This window comes from Myxocyprinus asiaticus, chromosome 4 (genome assembly GCF_019703515.2).
Source record: "Myxocyprinus asiaticus isolate MX2 ecotype Aquarium Trade chromosome 4, UBuf_Myxa_2, whole genome shotgun sequence".
Classification (NCBI taxonomy): domain Eukaryota; kingdom Metazoa; phylum Chordata; class Actinopteri; order Cypriniformes; family Catostomidae; genus Myxocyprinus; species Myxocyprinus asiaticus.
The window spans coordinates 46,519,221-46,534,518 of record NC_059347.1 but is presented as its reverse complement, the minus strand read 5'-3'; the positions used below and the strand labels follow the sequence as shown (position 1 = coordinate 46,534,518).

At 40.5% G+C, this 15,298-nt stretch overlaps 1 pseudogene; it reads right to left on the bottom strand.

The window, feature by feature from the left end:
* Positions 1-211: 211 nt before the first annotated feature.
* Positions 212-14,509, bottom strand: LOC127439769 (uncharacterized; annotated as a pseudogene).
* Positions 14,510-15,298: the final 789 nt, after the last annotated feature.

Genomic DNA, 15,298 nt, shown 5'->3' with positions numbered 1-15,298 from the left:
TAGGTGCATACAGTGCAAGGGAATGGGTGCCAAAATTTTGACGCTCCAAAAAGCACATAAAGGCATCATAAAACTAATCCATATGACTCCAGTGTTTTAATCCATATTTTCAGAAGTGATATGTTTGGTCTGGGAAAGAAACGGATCAAAATTGTTTGCTTGAAATTCTTCTCCCTGCCCAGTAATGGGCAATACGCATGAAGAATGTGAATCACCTAAAACACAAGAAGAATGTGAAAATGTCTTTCTCACTCACACCTATCATATCGCTTCTGAAGACATTTATTTAACCACTGAAGAGGTATGGATTACTTTTATGCTGACATGTTTTTTGGAGCTTCAAAATTTTGGCACCCGTTTACTTGCACTCTATGGAACAAAATAAATTATTCAAAAAATCTTAATTTGAGTTCAGCAGAAGAAAGAAAGTCATACACATCTGGAATGGCATGAGGGCGAGTAAATGATGAGAGAATTTTCATTTTTGGGTCAACTATTCCTTTAAAGGAATATTCCAGGTTTAATACAAGTTAAACTCAGTTGACAGCATTGTGGCATAATTACCACAAAATCATGATTACAATGAGGCACTTAAGTGGAAGTGAATGGGGCCAGTTTTTGGTTTAAATGCAGAACTGTGATGCATATAATTTTATAAAAACACATTAATTCTGTTAAAACTCATGTATTATTTGAGCTGTATAGTTGATTAAATTGTCATTTTTACAGTCGTTTTAGGGTTTGTTGACATTACATCATCATGGCAACGAATTTGTAAAATTGGCTAAAACTTTACACAGAAAAGGTTAGTAAGTGATTTTATCACACAAAAATCATGTTTACACAAATATTGTTTGTCTTGTCGCTAAACTTTTGAAGAAGTATTTTAATGTTCATAAATTGGCCCCATTCACGTCCATTGGAAGTGCCTCACTGTAACACAGTGGAGGGGCAAGTCAAAATTAATTTTTGTGGTAATCAAAATTATGCCACTAGTGCTGTTGATTGAGCTTAACTTGTATTGAACCGGAATATTCCTTTTAACAGGCACCTCATAAGGACGCTGATTTCAGACAGCCTCCCTAGGCACACTATTATCATGTCTTATGATCTAAAATTATTTCAAGTGAGCTTTAGACATAAGCAAATATTTATAAACAAAGCTTATTTCTTGCAAGATATGAAGTCATAAGTTAAAAAGAATAAACAAACGATCAACCAGCAAACCGCACATGCAGGATCATAGGATATCAAAGGCTGAATTTATGCTGTCTTTAAAAACTGACCAGATGAAGGCATCTCATTAGACAGAATGTGCCTTTATGCCTACCTACCTCTATACAGCCTCCAAAAGCTGCCATTTTCAACTTTCGGATGCAGCCTGTGTATGTGATGTGCATGAGCCCATTAAGAGAGTTGTTGCCTATGTACAGCATTCCAAATCAGTTACTTGTCCATAACTGTTAGGATGCTACCTATGTAGGCAGTAGGGAGTGAAGAAGCTCAGTAGGTTTTGGAACGAGCTGTCGTGGTAATAGGTAGTTCTCTCTCCCTAAGGGCTGAATCACAAGCTGTGGTAGATGTTATTTTTGAACACATTGCTGTCCTGCCTGTCAACGGGACACCTGTGTGTCTGGTCAGATGGTACCCACCCTGCACCAGGGGTCGGTTGCACCAGCTGTGCGTAAATTCAAACTTAGCCTAGTTGTGGCGTAAATGGGCACTAAATCACAATTTACGCACTACTAAATATTTGAACGTTGCACCGTTAAACTTAGGTAGAACATAACCCTATGTAAACTAAATATTTATGGAAGCCTCCGACCAAGAGTAATGGATGGAATAAAAAAAATAAAAGCAGTCAATGAGACATCGCAAAAATAATCATGCAAAATTAGTCAGCACTAATGACGAATGTGTCAAGGCCAATAATGTTGCTAGCCAGTATTTTGTGAAGCTGATTTGAGTTCAGTAGGTTGGATTTTATTTGTGTAAATGAGTCATGATTATTTTTTGTTCAAATATATTTTACTTTTTTCCCACAGAATAAAAGCTTTTTGTTATTGGTTTAATAAGATTATGGACCTTTGTTTGAAAAAGTAATAATGGAAATTTTATTTGGGAAATATGAAAATTTGTACTCAAAAACATCATTTAAATTCTTTTATCATCTGATGTTCCTCTATTGCACAAAGGGGTGATAGGCCATTAGTTTATTAGAAGTTTCATTTGAAAAATAAAGTGAAATACTTATATACTGTGTTCAAAACTATGCTGGACACTTTAAGCATCCCACAGTTGAAAAGCATTTGTCATGGGGTCTTGTGTCTGACCTTTAAAAACTATAATGGTGTACCATTTTGTAATGGGTTGAGAACTCTTTGACAGACTCAACTGCATAGATTATTTTATTCTTATTAGTAATACTTTTTCAACTATCAAATAAATGCAGTCTGACTAAAAGATTACGTTGATAAGCCTTGCTACATTTACTCCTAACCCCAGTAAAAATGTATTTTAGAAAATAAACATGAATACTTCAAATGTTTTTGTTCATATAAAAATAAATTTTTGGTGTGGTCCAGTTTTCAATTTAATATTTTTTTCACAGTACAAAATGAGTGCAAACCTTTTCCTACAGGTAATAAGGTCAGAATGGTTAACCCTGAATTGTCCTCAGATTACACTATTCCTCTGTAGTGTCATGCTAAGAAAGAGGTAATAAACACAATGTAAATAAAGTGAGTTAACACAAATATGGCCCTGTGTGTTTGATATAACTGCAGCTGAGGTAAGAAACTTCTCTTAAGAGTGAGACATCACAAAGAAAGAATCACATAACAGTACCTTCTACCACATCTGTGCATCAGTCTGAATCATAGCAATCAAAGAGTATTGGAATTATGGCACATATTTTAAAATGTCATAACATATACTTCCATTTCAGTTAACTCTTTCATCCATCTTTCTCTCTGATGAAATCACTCATTCAGTTTCTTGTGCTGTACATGTCTGCATCCTCTGGATTAGCCTGACCATGATCGAGTAGAGCAGGGTTAGGAACAAAGCATTTTATTCACTGTGATGGAAGAAGAGGGGGAATATTAGTAAGTGAAGAAGACAAAAGTGCTTATGCTGGCTTCAAGTCATGTAAAAATGATCATATTTACAAGATGAGTGTACATGAATGACAACGTTGTTATTTCCAGTGTTAAACTCAGAATTTCTTTGAGCTCTGACGTTCCGAGGACCTTGTCAATTAAAGTTTCATGGCGAAAGCTATGTATAATGCAATTTAGTTTGAATGCATTTGAGGAACTCAATACTTGAAGTGACAGGGGGCCTGGGTAGCCCAGTGGTAAAAGACGCTGGCTACCACCCCTGGAGTTCGCTAGTTCAAATCCCAGGGCGTGCTGAGTGACTCCAGCCAGGTCTCCTAAGCAACCAAATTGGCCCAGTTGCGAGGGAGGGTAGAGTCACATGGGATAACCTCCTCATTGTCACTATAATGTGGTTCATTCTTGGTGGGGCGGATGCCTCGGTGGATGGCATGAAGCCTCCACACACGCTATGTCTCCGTGGCAACGCACTCAACAAGCCACGTGATAACATGCGTGGGTTGATGGTCTCAGACAACTGGGATTCATCCTCCACCACCCGGATTGAGGCGATCCGGGTGGGGTGATATCTGCAGTTGCGACAGTTTCAACATCAGGCTCAGGGGTAGGTTCTACAACTGAGGTTGTTTCAAGAGCAGGTTCAGGGGAAATATCTGTAGTTGGTGCAGCTTCAGGAACAGGATCAGGGGTAGTTTCTACAACTAAGACTGTTTCAAGAGCAGGTTCAGGGGAAATGTCTGTAGTTGGGGCAATTCCTCTATTCAAGACAGGGGTTATTTCAACAGTTTGGGCAGATTCAAGGGCAGGTTCTGAGGTACTTTTAGGTTCAGAGTGTGAAACCACAATTTCAGATGCCACTTCAACAACAGAAGGCAGTTCTTGCACTGCTGGCACACTGGCAGATTCATTTGGGGCAACTTCTGACACAACATCAGTTACTGGAGTAATAGCAACTGCTGGGACAACTTTTGATATTGATGTAACTTCCTCAACAAAAACAGCAGGTGCCAGCTCAGACTTGGGTGTGAGTTCAGGAAGTGCTTTTGTTACAGGAGCAGAAGCAGCTGATTAGAAAGAAAGAAAGCAAAATTGTTATATATGGTCTATATTATAAAGCATCCAAAATAGGTCTGCAACATGGTAAGGCCCTTAAATATTGAATAACAATGGCCAAATAACATGAGCTTTAATAAGCAAGTGCATATTGTTTACCTTCACACTAACAGCAGGCATGATGTAGTCTTTCTTTGGTTTAGATTTAAACACTGAGGCAATAGATAAACTGACAGTGTACACATTTTTCCCAGTGATCTATTAAGCAGAGAGAGGGAAGGAGAAAAGCAAAAAAAAAAAAAAAAAAAAAACTGTGAGGGAGTAAAGATTTCCTTAGGCTTGAGTGAAATTTACACTAAGCCTTTGTAAAAATGTATATTTCTGAAAGAGAGAGAGAGAGAGAGAGAGAGAGAGTAACAGTCTGTGTGGGGTATCACACTGCAGTACCTACAGTCACCAGAGCAAGAGGTACTACAATCCTCTTTAAACGAGAGCCTGGATGACAGCACACATTCACACAGATAAACAGTAAAAAGTACAGAGATGCATGTTAAACACTCTGTTTATTCTATTAGAAGCCTCAAAGATGCTTAGCTTACTCTTGCGCGCCAAAATGAGGCCACCCAATCCAGACACAATGATGACACCCACTCTAGGCAGGAAGCCCGGGGGTGGATCTCGAAGAAAGTGGTATGTGTCTAACAACGAAGAAAGGGTTAAAGGTCAGGCTTACAGAAGTTTCCTCTCCCTCCAATACTCCTGAACACATAGCATACACCTTCCCCTGCCTGGTAAACAGATGTAACTCCAACTTTAACTGAAGTGAAACCACTCTGTAAAAAAGAGACTCAAAATCATAACAGAGAATAATAATAGATAATCTTTCAGAAACTCACAGTCCCAGTACATTATCACAGAGGGACAGAATGGTGTTTGTATTAGCATATATATCAGACCTGCACTGCTCTGACATATGGCTGCAGGCCCACTCTCACAAATCAAATCAATCAAATCAAATCACTTTATTGTCACACAGCCATATACACAAGTGCAATGGTGTGTGAAATTCTTGGGTGCAGTTCCGATCAGCATAGCAGTTGTGACAGTGATGAGACATAGGTGAGACATATACCAATTTACAATAACATCAAATTAACACAGCACAATTTAAACATCTGTTATACACATAATTACACACAACAATATACAAATAATAACATACACTGTACAGTATACAATACGCACAATATAGATACACATTATTCAATAAAAAGAAAAAATATATAAAAAAATATATATAGTAGTATATATAGAATGTACAGTAGGTTGTATTGTACTGTATTGACATTCAGGCTGTCGGTTGATAGTAAGTTGTTAAGAGAGAATATAATATAATAATAATATAATTTATGACAGTCCGGTGTGAGATATGTGAGTAAGAGTAGTAATAATAATAAAGTGCAGTGCTGATGTATTTTGATCGTGGGAGATCAAGAGTTCAAAAGTCTGATTGCTTGGGGGAAGAAGCTGTCATGGAGATGGCTGGTGCAGGTCCTGATGCTGCGATACCGCCTGCCTGATGGTTGCAGTGAGAACAGCCCATGGCTCGGGTGGCTGGAGTCTCTGATGATCTTCCAAGCTTTTTTCACACACCGCCTGGTATATATTTCCTGCAGGGAGGGAAGCTCACCTCCGATGATGTGTCTGGCAGTTCGCACCACCCTTTGCAGTGCTTTGCAGTTGTGGGCGGTGCTATTGCCGTACCAGGCGGAGATGCAGCCAGTCAGTATGCTCTCTACAGTGCAGGTGTAGAACCGTGTGAGGATGTTGCGGTTCATTCCAAACTTCCTCAGCCGTCTCAGGAAGAAGAGGCGCTGATGAGCCTTCTTCACAATGACTTCAGTGTGGATGGACCATATGAGTTCCTCAGTGATGCGGACACCCAGGAACTTGAAGCTGCTGACTCTCCACTGGTGCTCCATTGATGGTGATGGGACTGTGTTCTCTATCTTTTCTCCTGAAGTCCACCACAAGCTCCTTTGTCTTACTGACATTGAGGGAGAGGTTGTGCTCCTGACACCAGTGTGTCAGAGTGTGCACCTCCTCTCTGTAGGCTGTTTCATCATTGTCAGTGATCAGACCTACCACCGTCGTGTCATCAGCAAACTTAATGATGGCATTGGAGCTATGTGTTGCCACACAGTCATGTGTGTACAAGGAATACAAGAGTGGGCTGAGAACACAGCCCTGTGGGGCTCCAGTGTTGAGGGTCAGTGATGAGGAGATGTTGCTGCCTATTCTAACCACCTGGCGTCTGCTTGACAGGAAGTCCAGGATCCAGCTGCACAGTGAGCTGTTTAAGCCCAGAGCCCGGAGTTTCTCATCTAGCTTGGAGGGCACTATGGTGTTGAATGCTGAGCTGTAGTCTACAAACAGCATTCTCACATAAGTGTTCTTTTTTCCAGGTGGGAGAGAGCAGTGTGTATTGTAGATGCAATAGCATCATCAGTGGAGCGGTTGTTGCGGTAAGCAAACTGCAATGGGTCAAGAGAGAGAGGCAGCACAGAGCAAATGTAATCTCTGATTAGTCTCTCAAATGCATTTGTTGATGATGGGGGTCAGAGCAACACGACGCCAGTCATTTAAGCAAATTATTTTTGATTGCTTTGGAACAGGCACAATGGTGGATGTATTAAAGCATGTGGGGATTACAGACAAAGAGAGGGAAAGGTTGAAAATGTCTGTAAAAACACCAGCCAGCTGGTTCACGCACGCTCTGATGACGCGGCCCGGAACGCCGTCTGGGCCCGCGGCTTTGCGGATATTCACCCGTCGGAAGGATCGGGTTACATCCACTACAGAGACGGAGAGTGAACTAACCTCTGTAGCTTCGGCCACGAGAGCTCTCTCCGCGAGGGCGGTGTTATTTCCCTCAAAACGAGCATAAAAAGTATTTAGCTCATCCGGGAGAGAGGCAGCGGTGTTCATGACGGAGTTTTTATTCCCTTTAAAGTCCGTGATGATGTTAATTCCCTGCCACATACTTCTAGAGTTGGTGGTGTTAAACTGTCCTTCAATCTTGCTCCTGTACTGACGTTTTGCTGTTCTGATAGTTTTTCGGAGGGCATAACTGGCTTGTTTATGCTCCTCCGCGTTCCCGGAATTAAAAGCGGAGGTCCGCACATTAAGTGCCGCGCGAACATCGCTATTTATCCATGGTTTCTGGTTCAGATAGATCCGTATTGTTCTGGTCGGAACCACGTCCTCCACGCACTTTTTGATGAAACACATTACGCTATCAGCGTAAAGCTTGATGTCGTCATCAGAGGCGGACCGGAACATCTCCCAGTCCGTGTGATCAAAACAGTCCTGTAGCGTAGAGTCTGACTGGTCCGACCAGCACTGGATCGTTCTGAGGGTGGGTGCTTCCTGTTTCAGTTTCTGCCTGTAAGCGGGCAGAAGCAGAATGGAAGAGTGGTCCGATTTGCCAAATGGTGGGCAGGGGAGGGATTTGTAGCCATCCCGGAAGGGAGAGTAGCAATGGTCCAAAACCCGGTCCCCTCGTGTGTTGAAACTAATGTGCTGGAGGTATTTTGGTGCGACTGTTCTGAAACTGGCTTTATTAAAATTCCCGGTCACAATGAATGCGGCCGCAGGGTGCGCGGTTTCCTGCTCACTTATAATCCCGTACAGTTCCTTGAGTGCCCGGTCTGTGTCGGCTTGTGGGGGAATGTACACAGCTGTGATAATGACCTCTGTGAATTCCCTCGGTAGCCAGAATGGTCGACACAGAAGCATGAGAAATTCCAGATCAGGAGAGCAGAAAGACTTGATAGAATGAACGTTCCTCTGATCACACCAGGATTTGTTGATCATAAAACATACACCACCACCTCTGCTTTTACCTGAGAGGTCTTTCGCTCTGTCCGCTCGGTGCACGGAGAACCCCGCGGGTTCAATGGCTGAGTCTGGATTCTCCGCAGACATCCAAGTTTCCGTAAGGCAGATAATACAGCAGTCCCTCGTCTCTCATTGGAAAGAGATCCACGCTTTCAGCTCGCAGAGCTTGTTATCCAGAGACTGAACATTTGCCAGTAGAATAGTGGGTAGCAGGGGTCGATTTGTGCGGTGTCTTACTCTGATAAGAACACCGGCTCTGTTTCCCCTTTTCCTTTTGCGTTTCTGCGTCCGGACTGCCCAGACAAAGGGCTCCGCTTGCATGTTTGTAAACAGCGGGTCGGCATTGAGGAATTTGAAGTCCGGTTTACGATGTGAAATTGCTGAACCAATGTCCAAAAGTGTTTGTCTGTCATAGACAATAAGGCAGACAACATCCAAGACAAAAAAACATAAGAATTGTGAACAAAACAAACAAAACACTACTATGTTGTGTCGGAGCTCACAACACAGCAGCCATACTCTGCGCCATCTTGAGTTAACAACCCCCAGACCCATCTGCAGTAGACCAGGCTGCTCTTCCATGAAATGCATAGCAGGACGATCTGGAGAGTAGATAGACAACTGGAACGAGAGAGAGAGAAATAGAGATGCGATAATTTGTTAACTTCACAAACAATCAAATTGTTTGAAGAGCAGACTTGCATTTAATATAGGTGAAATGCAGTCCAGAGAGTGTAAAACGGAATAATTTTTTATGAGAAACTAAAATGTGATCCTACCAAAAAGTTCACTAATGAGTTAAGATGTCTTCTTGAGGTTGTAGTTAAACATCATCTGATGCTAAGCTAGGGCAGATCTTCAATGATGTTTCCTGAGGTCCTTGGGTGTTTTGGGTCTTTGATCAGACACCCTCACCCAGGCGACCCAGCTGAGGTTGATCAGGCCCTAGCAGCAATTTTCCACGAATCTGTCCTCTTAATCCATAGCCACCTCGAGGCTGTCTCTGCTGCCTCTGTTCTGTTTCTGATGGTTCAAGTACAGTATAGGCCCTGCAGAGGGATTTCCCAGCAAAACCTCTGTACCCGAATGCTACTGGTAAGCACCTTGCCCTCCAACCTTGTCTATGGCAATCGCTGACTAGGCTCTCATACCTTTCATGTTTCCTTTCGTAAGCCTCCTCCATATTCTCCTCCCAAAGCACAGTGAGCTCCAGCATAACTGTGTTCTTGGTTCCCTCCGACACCAGCACAATATCAGGCCTGAGAATTGTTTTGGCAACATGCTGTGGGAACTTAAGTTGCCTTCCGAGGTCCACCATCAGCTGCCAGTTCTGAGCGGTGTATAAAAGCTCTGCTGCCAGTTCTGAACTGTGTATAAAAGCCCTGCTGCCGCTTTAGATGTTTTACTCGGCTTCTCTCCAGCCTTGATGAAGCTGATTGCTGGTTTTGCTAGATTGTCTTTCCGGCTGCTGTTAATGGCACTGTAGATGGCCTCTACTATGGTCTTGAGCACCTGGTCGTGCCACCACCGATACCTTCCTTCATCGAGTGCCCTTGGGCAACAGCTCAGGATGTTCTCAAGGGTCCCCTTCCTTGGGCAAAGAGGGCACTGCGGTGAATCCACCAGGTTCCACTGGTGCAGATTTGATGGACTTGGGAGGACATTGTAGACTGCCTGGATCAGGAACTTGATACGGTGTGGTTCGGTCCTTCAGAGGTCAGACTACATGATCTTTCTCTCCACAACTTGTTCCCATCTCGCCAAGATGCCTTGCTGTCTCATTCCCACTGCTCTGCTGGACCTCCCCTCTTCAACTGCTGCTCTCACCTCATCCTGGATGAGTTTCCATCTTTCCTTTCCCTGCGCTCTGTCATAATTGGGAGTTATAAATGTTCCCAGTCCAGCTCTTCCCCTGGCCACTGCCCCCACCAGGAGTCCATGGCGTAGTCGTGATTCTGCCTGATCCACTGCTACCTCTGATCTATACTTCCTGCCGGTCTTGACAGCTACCCCCGCACCAGAGACATTTGGGTTGGCTGACTCGCGGTATTGAAGCACCTCCCTAATTCGCATAACCTTGATCTCCTCCTCAATGGACTTCAAGGGCAGTCTAAGTTTACAGGTGTTTCCATACAGGGCAATGCTGCTTAGGCTTCTCGGCAGCCCCAACCATCTCCTTGGCAATATCCCGTGCTGGTAAATCCATGCCTTAAATCTTCCTGGGAGGCCTGTCTTGTCCACTCCCTCAGCCACCCATCCAACTCCTCACATGTGCTCTTGACTGATGTTACATCCTTAAGGTTACCGTGTATAACTAGGGTTGCAACAGTATGAGATTTTCATGGTACGATAACCGTCTCAGAAAATATCACGGTTTCACTGTATCACGGCATACGGTATTACACAATTATTATCAGTTACAATGACCCTTAAAGGAGTGAAAACAGAAGGGTTTTTTTTTTTTGGTTGGTTGAACAAACACTTTATTATAATTGAAACTTGAAACCATTTTTTTAAATTGAAGTATGTGTAAAAAAAGTCTCCCTTTTGAAAATAAATAAAATAAATAGAATCAATAAGAAAGCTAACAGAATTATAATAGTAAACCGAATGATAAACATGATTAAAAAATAGCATGTAACTATAACATGTTATATAAATAAAGCATGTTAGTTTACATGTTAGCATAGCATGTTATTTTAACTACTAAATGAAAAATAACATCAGCTGTGTGAGTTTTTAAAGTAATGTCCTATGATTATTAACAATTAACATATACTGTAGGTGTGCGATAGCACAGCCAGACTGCTCCTGTCTGTACCTTTAACTCAGTGGTTCTCAGCTGGTTTTGCTTCATGACCCACTGGAAATCAAGTGGCAACCCACCATAGTAAAAACGTAACCTGTATTTAATGTATTCTGGGTCGCATTACCTTTTATGTTGGATAGTTTTGTTCATGGTTTTCAAGTACAAGGACATGCATCAAGTGACATTATTTTTGTTGTTGATGTCTCCCCCTTTTAAAAATGTATGAACATATTTACTTACATGAGCCCATTTTTATGCCGTTTGTTTCCTAATTTCAAACATAATTCAAACAGAACATACAAATTACACAGGAGGAAAGGCTCCTCATTACCATGGTTAGGTCAGTGTAGTTAGTCTTAAATAATAATAATAATAACAAATTATAGTATTTATGAAAAAATAAATACTAGCTGACACACATCTTGAAACTTTAACTAAAACTGCCACTGTTGATATAAAATGAGGTCTAATAGATTCTACCTTTAGATTATTTCATATGAAACTATAACATTTTGTCAAAATATAACAGTTACTTTTACTCATGTAAAATCGTAAAACAATTTTGTAAAGGTGATGATGTATAATGAAAAAAAAATTGTGCATAGCAAAGTGTTGCTCTTTTCCTCCTCAGTGCTGTTTGGCATGTTAGGGCTGCCTACTGTTTGAGAGGTTTGACTTGACTTCCTCCGTAATGTTTTAAACTAGAAAAGTCTCACTAGAATTGAAATTGGTCACATCAGTTTTGAGGTCTGCGCTCCGCAATATCGAGGGAAGCCCGGTTGTTGCAAACGCGCATCAGAGACAAGAGCAGATCATTAGCGCGAGCTGAAGATAGACTGAAGACTGTCTGTGAGGACAATGGTGACTTTGAGAAAGAAAAAAGAACATGTTATCCAAATTTAAAGAATTAAATTATAGGGAAGATTGGTTACATAATGCGGTTAAAAAAACAAAATCAAAAAGTCGGGAAATGTATTTGGCTCCTAAAAAAAACATCTAGACCCAACCCAGACCTGATTTTTTGTACTACTTATACTCCAAAAAATATTAATATTAAAAATGTAATACAAAAACACTGGTATGTCCTTCAGAGTGATTTGACTGAAGGATACATTCAAAAATATACCACTGGTTACTCATAAGAGTTGTTAAAGCCTGTCTATTAAAAGAAACTTAGTTTAATACTCTTACAGGTCAAATTCCAACAGGTAACTTCAAATGTGGCAATTGCACTGTCAATTTACCAAAAATGTGAAATTCTTCAATCATCCTATAAATGACAATCGTATAGACATATAAAGTTTAATAACATGCAAAACTAGAAATGTGATCAACATTATTCAATGTCCGTGTAAAAGCTTTGTTTTGAGAAACATCTCGCCCTTTAAAGGAGCGAATGACAGAACAAAGAAGCGCAATAATAAGGAATGATAAAAACAGTCCCACTGCAAGACACTTTTATGAATTCAATCATCCATTATCATCCTTTTTCTTTTTGGGTATTGAACATATAAAACCTAGTACGAGAGTTGGGGATATTGACCTTGTGAGGAAAAAGAGAGAAGTGTTTTGTATTTTTTACTTTAAAAGTGTATTTCCAAGGGGGATGAATGAGGATTTTTCTTTGGAGTTTTTGTAATTATGACGGTTCTTATGTTGATGATTTTCTATGTTTATATGTTTGTTGAGCCCAATATGATTGCTTGTTTAAGTGTGCTTTCATTGGTCAAAGATGTTTTAAATGTATATGTCTTTGTCTAACCCTGATGAAGGCATATGTGCTGAAACACATTGGTTGTGTTATTTATTTTAAAGTCCAATAAAGTTTATCACTGCAAGTGTTGCTGTATTTCTCTGTTCCATTCTTGTTGTTTCTATCCATGCACCTTGTGAGTGGGTAAAGTAGTGCCAGATCTACTTCTACAATAAGGCCAGATACCACAGGACACCTTCAAGGGTCTTGTAGAGTCCATGCTCGGCGGGTCGGCACTATTTTGGTGGCCAACAGCATATTAGGAAGGTGGTCATAACATTTTGCCTCATCAGTGTACATATCAAACAGTAGTATGCTGCAACATTGTTGTCATATGATCATGACTAGTGTCTGTCTTGGCAGTCAGATCAAATAACGAGTTTAAGAAGGAAATGTTAAAAATCACACTTGATATTACTTCCGGTTAATTCATCACACTGGAAATGGAAAGTGGAGTACATTGCATTTTGGGATACAGTATTCCGCACAGAGTGACCTGTCATATACTGTGCATTTTGGTAAATTTGGTACATGTATGTGATCCAGATATTTAATGCATACAGAAGATTTGCATACTGCTGAAATAATACTAGTTAGCATTGTAGTATGCCATTGTGAACAGAGCCTGTGTCTAACCTCTCCGGGTGAGATCAGCTCCTTGCTGTTGTTCTCACTCATGGTATAAATTCTGATGGAGTCCAAACCCACAACAGCAGCAGCAGCAGGAACTGCTGCATACTTCAGAATCTGAGGACAAAACACACCTCATCAGTTCATCTTAATCCCAGTAACCACCATGTTATTGGACACTTTCACTCATGGATTACATTTAATCACGATTGACTGTGATTAGTGAATTTCTGCAAAACTATCTTTAACTGAAAACTATTGTGTTTGAATGATGCTGCATCCACGCTACTAAGTGTCAGTGTTATTCCAAGATGACATGAACAAATACTTACTATGTGCACCTTTAAACCTTGTCTATTTAAAAAATAATAATAATTAAAAAAAATCATGGTTACAGTGCGGTTACACGGTTACAGTACATTATGCAAGTGCTGCCAGTTGAGCTTAACTTGTACTGAATGTGGAACATTCCATTCAGTTCATGATCTTGACACATGATATGAGGCATCAACTTCTCTAGAATCCCGCAACCCAGCAAATACTGTGAAACATACTGGGAAAGAGTTGTATAAAAAGAGAGAAAATATTACAATAATATATGTCATTATAAAAGGGGAGTTTTAAGCTTTGCTACTACTCTGAGGCAGAAGTGATGGTTTTATGGAAATAATGCCATGGTAAATTGATATTACCATGGTAGAAAATGATTTCTGTATTCAAATTCCATGATAAATATTACATCGCTCGCTCATCTTGTGCTTTCAGCTCCTTGATCTTCCCTTAAGCACATTAGTAATAGTTTAATGGACTGGAGCAAGTGAAGGCAGTTGAGAACGTGTAATGATACCAATTCAATTCACCCAAGTTATTATGCTACAGAAAACCATTAGTGTGCGCAAACTTATGAATACTGGAGGTACAATAGACAAGACATTGTTCTGCCTGGGTCTTTTGAGTGACAGAAAGTGAGACAGAGGGCTGAATGGATGTGTGTCAAAACATAATGAGCTGCCTAACTAGATAGGGCACGTTTGATGGCCAAAAATGCAGTCTAGGTGAGCAGCTCAATTGTAAGGTTTCAAGACACAGCCAATGTGTGTGAGACAGACCACTAGTGAGCAAGGGCATAGATTTGGCTTAAACATTGGGGGGGGGGCTGCATTCATGCATCATTATGATCACATTATAAACTACACATGATCAGTTGGACTAACTCATACTGGAGTAACTCACCTTGGCCGCCATGCCGTCACGCCCCCCTTTACTCTCACTTTGGAAAGCAGGAGGAGTAAGAAAAGCCCTCAGAAACGCGAGAGAATATTTTTGATGGTATTCTTGATTGAATATTATATTATATTATATTATATTATATTATATTATATTATATTATATTATATTATAAAACTATACTAGAGCTGCTCAGGTTGTAGTTTAAAAACCCAAAAGAGAATTAGCATTTTCGAGCCATGGGTTCCCTCTGGATTTTCCTTTTTATAATGGCAGTTTTGGATTTATGAGTGAACTGGGGTCTTGGACGTTTTGTTCTACAATAGTTACACACAGTCATACCCCAAACGTGAATTTTAGAAAAAGAGTATGTTGCTAACAAGCTGCTAGATAAGAACTACTATGGTTTTCCGTTTCGTCAGGCAGATTCACTCACATGCTTGTGGTATTTGTAGTCTTTATTTAGCAACTCGTTAGCAACATCATTTTAAAAAAACATGGCGGCTTCAAAATTCACGTTCGTGTGTAATTTAAATTGTGGGTTAAACGTCCAATTATCTTCAAGTGCTGTTTAGCACAGACCTTATTTTTACTTATAAGTTGAAAAAAATAAAATAAATAATAATTCCAAGAGGGTCCTCGCTGCAGACTGTAGCGCAATGACGTAGTGTATCTAGTCCTCTGCATAGTGGATGTTTTGGTTTTTATGCGTTACACTGGAGTAGGCCTACATTATTACTTAGTATTAAAGTATTACACTGAGACATTTGTTTAATATAGCTTAGCTTTTAAAAATAGTCATAACCA